Here is a 12,461-nt window from a genome sequence, read left to right on the forward strand (position 1 = left end):
ATGTCTGCAATAAAACAAATCTAACAAAGACTGCTCCTGGCAACTCTCTGCTGTCACACCAGCACCAAATATCTTTTCCATTATGTTTGAATCTGTCTCATTAATTCAGTCAGACTTCATTTTTCCAATGCATGGGGTCTTCTTGAAGTAAGACACATTAACTTCATCCTGATTTATAGCCCATGGGTTGGTTTCACTGGTTTGTAAACTGAACTCCTACACATTTTTCCTTCCTTATGGCTGTATTTTCTGTCTCCTTCCCTCCAAGAGCTGCCTGTCTGATCAACCCATGTGCTGTGTAGGCTAGTTAAAGATTAACACAGCCAAGCTGTGGCAGTGTAAATCTTGAACATGCATGGAAACATACAAAACAGTTTTACAAAACAAGTTACACAAGTGCCTCATGAAAAAGGTTTGCTCATAATATTTCTCTTTCTTTGTTTGTATTATCACTCAATGAAGAGAGGTGTGGGCTGTTGACAGTTTCACCTTCTTGTAATTCAGTGTTAAACCTAAAGCCCACATTAAGAAACTACAATATGCTCTCTCCAGTCATGGCTTGTACAGGAAGCAGTGGGGGGGATGGAGGAATATCTGTAAGAATTTGCCCAACACTAAATCCCAACAACGGTCATTTAAATAGCCCCAGAACATATTTTGCATTGACCTTCCTGAAGAGTAGGGTCAATCTTTGTTCTTTGGGTGTTAGAGAATCAATCCTAAATGGTTAGAGAGAAATCCTTTGGGAAAAGCCTGTGCTAAGATAAGATACTTGACAAGGCTGCCACATTTTATAGTGAGGTAGAAGCCAGTAAGGACTGTTAACCATGGCACTTGGACAGCACTTTTGCACAGCCTTGGAAAATCCAGTTCTTCTCTGTGTTACATCTGTGCAGCAGGAGATACTCGCATCTGCCTCAGCAGGAATCCCTCTACAGATGTTAGATAACTTGGGTGGAAATGAAAAAGTCTGATTTTTTTTTGTTAGCTTTTCTGTGTTTTATCATCCAGCCACAGTAACATGTCAGTTTTGGCTTTGTGCTGGTAACCTCAGAGCCAACATGGCCTGATAGGATGTCATGTTGAGTCATAGGAGTTGTTTTCAAGACAGCCTCACACATATTCAGTCTGTATTTGTTTTACTTCTGTTTTCCTGTTCAGTGTGTGTCAAGAATTCCCAACGATGCCAGCATCTAAATCCAATTTTTTTTTCTCCACTGGTGAATTGTCTAAAACGCACCTGCACTTCTGTGGGGCTGGGTGTTCTGCCTGCAACCACGGGGCTAAAATCTTCCCCACAGAGAGGGACTGGGGAAATTGGGGTGAGTTCTATGGATTTATGTCCTACGACAGCACTGCCAAAATTGGGAGAAGCATCCATGAGAGGGGAATTGGCTGATGCAGGGACAAGTCTGGGTTGGGCTGTTTGCACTGGGTTTGCACAGTGGTGTGTTATTGAGCTTCAGCTGATCCAATAAATGTAGGAAAATTCCATAACTGCAGATCAGACATTAGAGGACCTGCAGTTTCTGCCTTTCTGGAGATGCCATGTGCAGGACAGGACACTGAACCACAGCATCTCCAGCAGTGCTTTATCCTCCTTGGCAGAAGTTGTGGTGGGCATGGATCAAAAGAGATGGCAGGAAAATGGAACCAACCAATCTCTTACCTCTCCTGGGTCTGGAGCTGCTTATCCTGGAGGTTCTTGCCCTTCTGGCCATCTTTCCTCTCCATGGGATTTTCACCAGTCTCCATGACCCCATCTGGATATCTGCTGCAGAACCACGTTTTACCAGTGTTTTAAGCTCAAATAAAGAATCTTCTGCAAATCCCCAGCCTATTATACCAAAAAAGGAGGATACCAGAAGATCTCATTTTCATGGCAGTGGGGATGAGCTGTGCACTACAGAATACACTGCAGAAAAGGGGGGAGGGATTGGGCAGGGAATTCAGTTCCCAAGGGCACAGACTGCTATGAAGCAAGGATAAAATAACAGTGTACAGAGATGCTAACTCTCTTCAGCACCCAGTTGGGGACCAGGTGAATTGATTTTTCATCATTTTGGGCCCTCTCAGCTACAAACAAAACAGCACAAATGTCAAAATCTTAGTGGAAACCTGCAGCTTTCCAAAAGAAGCCCACAGCCATTTCTCTGACAGTGGCAGAACAAATACAAGAAGTTTTAGTGAATGCCAATTTCTTCTTAAATCTCTTCCCTCAGGGAGCTCAGTGCTTAGAAAATATTTAGGGGGACTGGAAGCTTGCCGGATACTCAGCTAATGTAGGTCTCAAAATCTCTGATGATGCTCCAAAGAATGTTGGGCTGCATTGATGGGCCAAGTTCCTTTAGATTAGGCAGAAGAGAATGTTTTGGCAAGGAAAACAGAGCTCCAACCAGGTGCCTCTGGAGAAAGAGAATTTTATATTCATGCTGTTTGTCACACAGATCCAGATAGGGTCATCTCCAGAGCTGTGTAAATATTAAATTCAGCCTAAAAGCTGACAGAAGCAGTAAGTGCCTGCAGAGTGGGCAGTTCTCCAGGAGGAGACAATGGTTGGCTTTTAGCACATCCTGCTTTTTTATTTCCTTAAACAACTTGACTTGTGTGTGCTGCCAGTTGCTTGCACTCAAACCCCTCTTTAGATCCCTGCATCCACTGAGACTCTCCATTCTCATGGGTGGGATGTAGCCGAGGTGGTTTTCCTTTTTCTCTCTGTGCATATGGGGTAAACTGAGACAGTTAATGGTGTTGAACTTCTCAGTGGATGCTTAGGGCCTTTCCCCTCACAAAGGTACTCAACTGCTTTTCAGTGCAAAATTTAAGCAGGGCTGGTTTGATTTTTACATTACAGCTTGCTGAGACATAGGAAGCAGTGAGCTACAGCAAGCAAGTGAAGCTGTGGTGTGGGACAAAAAGTACTTCCAATGTTTCATACTGGATAAAACTTGCTGTCCCCTTCACATGGCAGAATTTGGCATCCTTTGATTACACAGGGTTTTTACATAGGAAATTTGCTCCTGACTTGTAAATATGAGAGATTTTTCCCAGGGTTATTGCTGGGCAGCTCCATCCAAAATATTCTCTGTCTGTTTTGCAGAAGCAATAGAAACTTGGTGGTAAGACCTGATCCAACTGCCACTGTCCTGAGAAAAAGTGCTGCTCTGATTACATGAAGGAGGAGATATTTGAGTGGATTTCTGTCTTTGTGTCAGGGTATTTGTCATTTCACTGCTAAGAGTGCTGTGGTGGACACAGCTGGTCACAGGTGACAAGAAGCTTCTAGCATGAAATTCAGTCCTTTCAGTAAGGAAAATATGAGATTTTGGTGCCATCCAGGAAAGCTAAAGAGCTGTCTTTCTGTTAGCACTCACCTGCTGAACAAGATGGATTTTGTCAGACTGAGAACACTTTTACTTATCTGACTGATGACAGATAAATCAACCCCCCAGTGATAAACCTACTTTGTGGACTTCCTTTGCAGGTATGGCCCCCTGCCCCTGTGTTATCTGTCAACATTTTTCTGCTTCCAGCAGACAAATTGTGTTGTTTGTGTCTTTTTGCAGCTAGAAAATCAAAGCACAAAGACCTCAGAGTTTAAATCCACAAAGTCACTGAGAGGTCTAATTTTTTTTCTGTGGCTGGAGCTCTAAGTGCTTTACCTTTAGTTATGCAAGAAATGTTCTGTACATAGAGCAACAGCAAGAACAGTGTTTTCTCCTCTGAGCATCCCTCTTCCCTAGACGTGAGGGTTCCCATTCCTTTCTCATCCCTGAGAAAGTATCACGGAGTCTCTGTAATACAAAGACAATTAAATCCAAGCATTTTCTGAGTGGGGTTTTGCTCTTTCCACTGCCTCTTACAGCTCTGAGGTTCAAGGACACCTTGTAGTTTATGCATCTATATTCATTTTAAACTAGCTTCTAACACACTTAGTACTTAGTGTACTAAGCCTGCAATCCTTGCTTGTCGCTTTCCTCTCCTCGTTGCCACCTTTGCTAAGGGAAACCATTTTCAGTGTTTCAGCACTGCTGCTTGCCTCTAAAAGGACAGTGTTGCTTACACTGAAAAGCATTTCATAAGCACAACAATTTCTACAGCTCACAGTAAAGCAGGGAAATACTTGTTTTCAAATCAATGCCCTTGGGCATTGCTGGGATGCGGTGTTGAGGGCCTGAAAGCGAGACGAGCAAGAACCAAAAATGGACCAGGCTCATTGATTTTTATTCTTTAAATAAAGAGAAAATCGAACTAGAATGGAAACATCTGCCTTCATTACGTGTTTGGATATTTAAATGGAGCTGTAGAAAACCTGGGCTGGGAAGTGCTTTCGGTGGCCATACGTGTGGGTTAAGGGGCAAGCGGGGTCCCTGCATGGCACGGCCGGGAGTCCCTGCAGGCCCGGGGGTCTCTGCACGGCCAGGAGCCCCTGCAGACCGGGGATCCCTGCAGACCCGGGGGTCTCTGCACGGCCAGGAGTCCCTACAGACCCGGGGGTCCCTGCAGACCTGGGGGTCCCTGCAGACCCGGGGATCCCTGCAGACCCGGCGGTCTCTGCAGACCCGGCAGCCCCTGTGGGCATCCCGGATCTCCTCGCACCGTGGATCAGCGGTGCCCGCCCGCCGCCGGCCCAGGGGCCGCCCCGCCGCCTGCTGGCAGCGCTCGGTACTGCCCGCGGCCCGGCCCGGCCCGAGCAGCGCCCGCCGAGCCCTCAGCGCGGGTATCGCCACCTCCCCTCACGCTTCTGAGGGCATTTCTTCTTGCTCTTCGGCGGCGTTTCGCTTTCAACTCAATTGCCTTCTGCAAGGGCATCCCCTCCACACAGACTTGCCGGGCTTCAGTTATAGACCTTACGTGGAATTTTTGATCTCGTGGCTGTTTTGCGGCGAGTCAGCTTAATTAGTCCTAGCAGTCAGTCTCATCTCTAGGCTGTGGATGTGGTGTTAGCGAGAGTCCTGGGGACTGGATCACTTAGTCAGCGCGTCCTGATGTCATCCAAAATCTTCGCCTCGTACATTTCAGATGAGGCCCGAAGCCTGCTGGCTTCTCTCTCTTCTGATCTATTTTTAATTAGCAGTTTGGGGCCGCTGCTGTTCCAGCCACAGAAGGTGATGTCGCTGGCACAGCCTCATTTGTGTGTGGATGCGGATGTTGATGCCTGCGCTGAGGGCTGTAACATGTTGTCCAGGCAACAGTGAGCTGGAGAGCAAGGAGTGGGCGCCTGTGGACAGCTCTTGGGAAGAGACCTGCTGGATGCCAGGATCTCTAACTAGAATGGCAGAATGCCCACAGAAAGAGGACGGGGAGCCAGTAATGGAAAACTTGTTACTTTTTGATGAATTAGCTCCAGATCATGCCAGAAGGACAGTTGTTTTCACTGTCCACAAAATCTGGGCAAAGCATTCAGGAGAGCTGCAAGCTGTCAGAACAAGCCCTCCCAAAATGAACTGCTTCATGGCGTGGTATGTATAATTTCCCATTTTTCTTACTAAGGGACAATTTAGTACCCATGCCTTGGTAACAAATTTCATCCTCCTTGATTATGATGCAGTTGCAATGCATCAGGGCCACATCCTGCAAGGGACAGTCTTTTGAAACATGCTGAGTGCCTTTGGCTCTACCCTTGTCATTAAAAGTAGACAAAAAGGCTCAGCACTTCCCACCAGCATTTTAGCAAGGGCTGGGACAAAGTCGTGGAGTCCTTTGGCACTGTGCAGCCCAGAAGGGCACAGAAGAGGACTATGGGGACTGTTCAAGCCAGCCAAAACTTGTGCAAAGTCTGGCACTTTTGCTTGCTGTCCTTACAAGACATATTGACATTATTTATTGATTGGATTTTTAATGTTGCAGTAGCATCTTGGACGGGAACCCTTAGGCCAGAGGCCATACAAAATCAGAGTAGAAAGACACTCCTTGCTCCAAAGGAGCTCACAGTGAGAAAAGAGACAACAAATAGCTATTACACACAATGGCAAGGTAAGGGAACAAGGGACCAATACTATTAAGTGGGAAAAAGAATTAATCCACAGTCAGATATTGTTGTAAAAATATCACAAAAATCATCTACTTTCTTGCCTGTTTTCCCTCCCTAGCTAGATTTTCCACAAAGCCGGAAACGTGTCTGTTGCTTTCGATGTGCTGGATTTGTTACACACCTTCCTCAGAAAGTTCCTGACCTAAAACACATGGAAAAAGATGGGAGTGTTTTTGCTGGCTTCAGTGGACTTTGGATGAGCCAAAAGTCTTAAATGCAGAATACTTTAGTGGAAATTAGATATTATGTTTGCAGCTGAACTTTTGTCAGCCTAAAGCCCCATGCCTCAAAAGATTTATTCAGGGACTTCCTTGTTTAGTAGTACTACTAGTTTAGTAGTTCCTCTCATTTTTCCCTTTAAATGAATTTGTTCCAAAACCAACCCCTGCCACCTAATATTGAGATTGTTTTCTGCTTGAATCAAAATATTTTGGTCTCAGCTCCAGCTTGTGGAGATTCACATACTTTAGGTAAAATGCAAATAATTTAATCTTAATAACACCACCAGTCTGACAAATATTTCACATGACAAGTTTTTGAAGAATCTTCTTCTCCAGCAACTGTACAGTCTGAGCAAGTATCTGCATATTTCCTTAGATGACATGGGGTTGTGCAGTAGCAGAGGATACAGCAGTTATCTGGGGGCCTGTACCTTATTTCTGTTTACAGCCATAAGGGTAGAAATGGAAAAATTTTAGAAATGGAAAAATTTTAGAAATGGAAAAATTTTGGAAATGGAAAAATGTGTGGATTTTACATATTTTCTTTTTTTTTTTTCCAAAAATCTGTCCTCACATATTTTGTTGTAGAACTACACTGTGCTGAGATTAAAAATAGAGCTTCACTGCACAGTCTTCCCCTTCTTTGTTCTAGCCAGCCCAGAAGTCTGAAGGAAAGGTGACTTTAATTGAAAGAGCAGGTGCCCCACTGATAACTACCTCTGCTTGCCTGTCCCCTCTGTTGCTTACTCAAGTTCATGCCCATCACAGCTAGAAAAGCAGCTTTGATGGTGATAAGAAGTAGCAGTAATCCTGCTCACTGAGCATGCAGGGAGTGAGAACAGACCAGGAACCTGGGAGCAAAGCTGTCATTGTGCCATCAAAAGAAAAAAAAAAGTGGCACAAACCTCACTCCTTTAGAGGAAAAGGCCCATCTTCAAAAACCACTTAGAAGGGGAATAACCTGTAAAAGAAAGGGATGAATCTAACAGGTACTTTCAAGGAGCATCAGGCCAGTTGAGGGCAAGAAGATAAATAAGCAAAGTGAGAAAAATGAAACTCAGAGCAGTATAAACCTTTAGTAAGTGCTGTATTTCTGTGGAAGAAGAAAATATTTCTCTTCAGGTTACCACAAAGAGGCAGAAAGTCACTCTGGCAGCACTTTGGTACTGCCATGTTCAGCAGTTGATTGTAATCACTGAACATGAGATTTCAAATCACATGGGAGTTTTTATTTAATACTTTACTAGCTTCAGCAAAAGGTCTGATTTACCTTGCTCACTGAGTCATTTTTAGGAAAAACATCTTTCCAGGCACTCAGCATTCAGTAAACTCTGCAAAGAAGAGTTAAAAATAATGCTAAACCTAGAAGAGTGTGACAGTTGGCAGGAGAGGCTGTTTAAGTAATTAATAGGAGTATCTGGAGAAAGAGAACAGGATGGGAGATGGAAATTTGTGATCCACAGAGAGGGACAACACCTTCCTGTACTGAGAGGAGTTATGCCCATTTCTTTTCAAAGTGAGGTACTGGTCATGACAATGAGAGGACAGAAGGCACAGATCTGTCCCGAGGATTCCCAAGGATTGTTTTTGTATTCCTCTAATGTGGATCAGACCCTCAGGTGGGGTCTGTGAAGAGAACTTGATTTAGGCATCCAGGCGTGCATTAGTGGAACTCTGCTCCATTAATGAGTGGAGTTCAAAGCACCATTCAAGCCATCTGTCAGCTGAGAGGGAAATTACATCTCCACAGCTTGAAATGGGGACTTGGATGCATCTACACCTGTAGATGCCTAAATGTGGGTGTCATTCCGTGAGCTGAATGTCAACAGTGGAAGCAAACCATCAGAGCTACACCAGTTGGCAGTAGTTATAAATCTGAGCCCATTATTTTCTTGACTTCCAGCATATCTATGTCCTTATTTACATTAACCAAAGTTAGTAGATGCAGTTTGCTAACGAATTCACTACTGGCAGCAGGGTAGAAGTGAAGGTATTTTACAGATCCTCATAAAATAGGTTGCTAGCTGTTCATGAAATATTAAATTCAGGGCCTTATTCCTGGGATATTAAATGCAGTTAATGATGCATCTTTGACCTCCTTTGTGCTTTTGTGGTTTGGCCAAAGTATTCGTACATCTGGAATTTGGCTTCTTCATAAAATGTTAAGTAAACACAAAGTTGTCATCACATACATGAGAAATTACAGAGCTTTGCTTTAGTAATTTCACCTTCACTGTGTCTGTACTTTTGAGTGGAATGCCACGTTTTAATTATCTCTTTGGATGTAACAGAACATTTGCTGGTCTCAAGGAATGTAATATTTTACTTGCTTCAGGTTGAAGCAAGAATTTTCCTCTGGCTCTGTAGTGCAATACACTCCTTAAGTGAGTTTGGTTTGCCTGCAAAACCTCCTGCAGAGCCGTGCAATGGTGTGGCAAGTAATAGCTTAAACCTGCCTAGAGCAGCATCTTTTAAGAAAAAATTTCCAGCCAGTGTCACATTTAGTCAGCACAGGAGATGCTGTCAGTGCTCTAGCTGAGACTGCCAAATTTTAGCCTTGAAAATGGCAAGTCAGCTTTGCTCTTGTGTCCTGCTCTTCCCACTTCTTGGGGCAAACAGCTGGATTCACACACAACCTGCGTGTGCCGGGACATGCTGAGAAATGGTGAACTGCAGTCAGTGCTTATTCTGAGGAAGAGGAGCTCTGGCAGGGAAAAATATGCTAAAGATGTGCTAAGACCTGCCATTTGAAGAAGATACCCCAGAGTCTGAAGAAATAAGGAAAACTTGCAATTATTTCTCATAACTGTTTTTCTCTCTTCCTACAATAAAACAGTCTGTTTTAAGTAATCTCCTGAGGTAATGATCTGCTTTTCCAAAAGGGTTTTTATAGTCCTTTTCCTGTCTTCTCTGGAGCATGGTTATATGAATTGAAAGTTAATTCATCTGGGCTTTGACACAATTTGTTTTAGAGTTCATCTCTGCATCCTTGAATGGATTTTCCTCCTTTCCTGATTCATTATAGGGTATGGGTTTGAGTTCCTTATACAAGATCTGCTAATGGCTATTTTCTCTTTCCAACTCTTCCTTTTTATCAGAGATTTTGCTCAGTGACTCAGGATTTGTAGCAGCTATAAGAGTTCATTTCAGTTCTTGGAGGAATTTGGGGGGAATTGAGCTTGGCATTTTGTACGTTAGTTGCTTAGCTACTTCTTGTGGTCTAGGAACATCTCTTTTTCCCCCCCTCTATATTTAGCATGTCCACTGTAGTCAGAACGTTCTTCTGTGTGTCTTTTCATCTTATGCATTAGCAAGCTTTTATAAAGTTTTGCTGGCTAATTCTGTGAGAGGCTGACAGCACATTTTGTAAGTGCTATGTTCTTCCTGTCGTTGGTCTTCAGCAGTCATCTCTTTTAAATGGGCTTCTATGATTTTGTGGTATCACTGTGTGGTTAAATTTCCTTAAGGAGCTGTCAGAATTTCTACTTATACTGGCCAGTTTAGACGTGGTAGGTCATTTCAAATCTGGCCTGAGTACAAACAACTCCATTGACTCCACACAGAAACACGGAGCAAGTTTTAACAGTGTCTGAAATAGCTGATCTTCTGTATTTGTCACTTAATTCTACTTTGTTTTAGGAAGCAACTATAATAATTCAAAAGGCACAAATTTGTGAACACATTCACACATCACAGTATCCTGGGGTCACCATGTAACCTCTCAACAAATTAGGAGCTAATCAACAGGGATGGTGCCTTTGAAAGTTACTGGATCAAAAATACCTGGGCTGCCTTCAGCCTGCGCGTTCCCCAGTCCTGCTCCTAAGGCTCCTTCACACAGACAAAGTTTTGACTCTAACACAGTAGCCCCTCACTGGAGAGGACAAGCAGTGAATTGACTTTGTTGACTTAAAAGAACGGAGGTTTTCCAGGCTTCCCCACCCATCCCAGGGCTGGCTGTGGGACAGAGATGACTCCCCAATCCCACTGGCCTTTCCTAGAGCCACCTGCTCAGGGGACACTCCTTCCTAGCCAAGTCTGCTGGACATTTTCTTCTTGTTGTTCCCTCTGGCTTTCCCTTTCCATTGCTAGCTGCTCCTGCTTGTCCTCATTTATATGAAAGTATCTGAAGAGAGAATGCCAAGGGGGTGGATTCAGGATCTTCTAGGAGCAATAGGACAAGAGGCAGTGGGCAGAAACTGATTCACAGGAAGTTTCACATGAATATGAGGAAGAACTTCTTTACTGGTCTGACTGGGACAGGCTGTGCAGAGAGGGTGTGGGGTCTCCCTCACTGGAGATATTCAAGAACCATCTGGACACAGTCCTGTGCCATGTGCCCTGGGATGACCTTGCCTGAGCAGGGCAGTGGGGCCAGATGATCCATCCATGCTCCCTTCCAACCTTTCCCGTTCTGTGATTCTCTGATTATGTGTGTCGTGGTTGGGGGGGGAGGTGAATTCCTCCAGGGGGATGTGGGCAGTCCAATCAGTGATCAGCTTTTCTGCTGGCACCTGGGTTGGTCACTCAAAGGTTTGGACACGCCTCTGAGGACACAAAGAGTTAAAAGCAGGAGTCTGAGGGGCTCGGTCTCTTTTTTCGGATCCGGGTGTCAGCAGAGAGATGTCTCAGGTCTCCTTCCCCCGCCTGGCCACGAGGCTGGGTGGGGGAGGGGAAACACGTGGTCGGCTCAGCTAAGCCGGAGCCCCCGGGGGGGGGGAGAAGAGAAGGGACAGGACTGGAACTGAGCTGCCCCGTCCAGGATGGAGGGGTGGAAAACTGTGGAAGTGCCTTCTGTGTGTGCTCACCCCCCTCCTCCCCCCCAAACTCCGGGAGAAGGTGCTCAGCCATGTGGGGGGTTGCCGAGCCTGGGAGTGCCTCGTCTGCAGCACCCTGCCGAGAAGAAACTGTTAACCCTTGCTTGGCAGAAAGAAACTTTTCTTAGACATTGATTCTCATGACTGGTGGTTTTCGGAGAGAGGGAAGCGGCCTGGGACCGAGATGATAAAGCATGATTGGAAAGAACTCGATGGAAGAATGAGAGGAGTAGCCTTGGAGCTGGACTTTTCTTGCATAATGTCAGCCATGGACTGAACTTGAGTCTCTTTTGAACATAAACTGCATTTTTGGGTGGATGCAGCTGCCCCTTGCTTTTGCTACAGTGACTGGCACTTGAAGTGAGTAGCGAGCAGAGAAGAGAGGGGGAGGGTGAGGTGGCACCCTCTGCCCTCAGGGCAGACCTGCTCCTGGAACCCCGGCCCCTGGGTGAAAAGGGGGAGAGCTTGGCATGCAGCATCCTTAAAAAGCCCTGTATGCAGTTTTGGCCTATGAGACAGCGGTGAGAGCGCTGGACATAGGAAAAAGAGAGTATCACCTTAGCAGACTTCTCCGGGCGGTGCTATGGGTGACATGGAAACACATAAGGGGTGGACCCGTGTTTTCTGAGGAACAGTCTGTGGTGCGAGAGAGACTCCTCTCTCCCTTGCTGAATTGAAGATTAGTTTGTTTTTTGAGTGGTGATTGTTTGATCTAAAACCCAGGGGTTGGTTTGTGAAAAGTGATGGGTGGGGAGGTAGAAACTGGGAGAAGAAAATGTTCTAAGAAGTTTTTATTTCTGTCTCTGTGTGTGTTTAAGAGTATTTCTGTCCCTGTTCTTATGTAATTAATAAAGTTTTGGTGGGTTTTTTTTTGTTTTCAAGATTTAAGCCTGCTCTGCTCTGTTCCTGATCACATCCCACAGGAGTTGTTAGAGAAAAAACATATATTCATGGGTGCACTAACATCTGGCCAGTGTTAACCCATGACAATGTGATTTAGTGATTTCAACTCCACCTTGCACCACATGGGACCATGTCCTCTCTGCCATGCTCGCCTGTGCTGGCAGCTCCAGCAGTGCTCTTTCCAACCTTCCTCATCCAAGATGTCCCTCTGGTTTCAGGCAGCCCAGCTCTCTGGCCAGCAGAAGAAAACTCATTTTTCTTGTCCCAAAAAAGCAGAAATGTAGTTGAAATCCAGTCAGTCAAAAGACTGTTTCTTGCCTCATTCTTTCAGCCTGATGAGGTTTCAGAGCAAAGATGTGACAGCCAATGTGGACACTGCAGATTTTCAAAAATCAAAAGGAAAGGGGACGGAATTGATCCAAACTGATGGGCATAACAACTGTTAGTGACAGAAAAATACCACAACCTTACCAGGTGCAGCTGGCC

General features: G+C 45.0%; 1 long non-coding RNA gene across 1 annotated transcript in view; it reads left to right on the forward strand.

Annotated features, from left to right (window-relative positions):
• The first annotated feature begins 4,556 nt into the window (after positions 1-4,556).
• Positions 4,557-12,461, forward strand: part of LOC134552494 (uncharacterized) — a 57,968-nt gene continuing 50,063 nt past the window's right edge. The window contains exon 1 of the long non-coding RNA XR_010080880.1: positions 4,557-5,462. This is a non-coding gene — a long non-coding RNA (uncharacterized LOC134552494). The remainder of the gene's footprint in view (positions 5,463-12,461) is intronic.

This window comes from Prinia subflava, chromosome 7 (genome assembly GCF_021018805.1).
Source record: "Prinia subflava isolate CZ2003 ecotype Zambia chromosome 7, Cam_Psub_1.2, whole genome shotgun sequence".
NCBI classification, from domain to species: domain Eukaryota; kingdom Metazoa; phylum Chordata; class Aves; order Passeriformes; family Cisticolidae; genus Prinia; species Prinia subflava.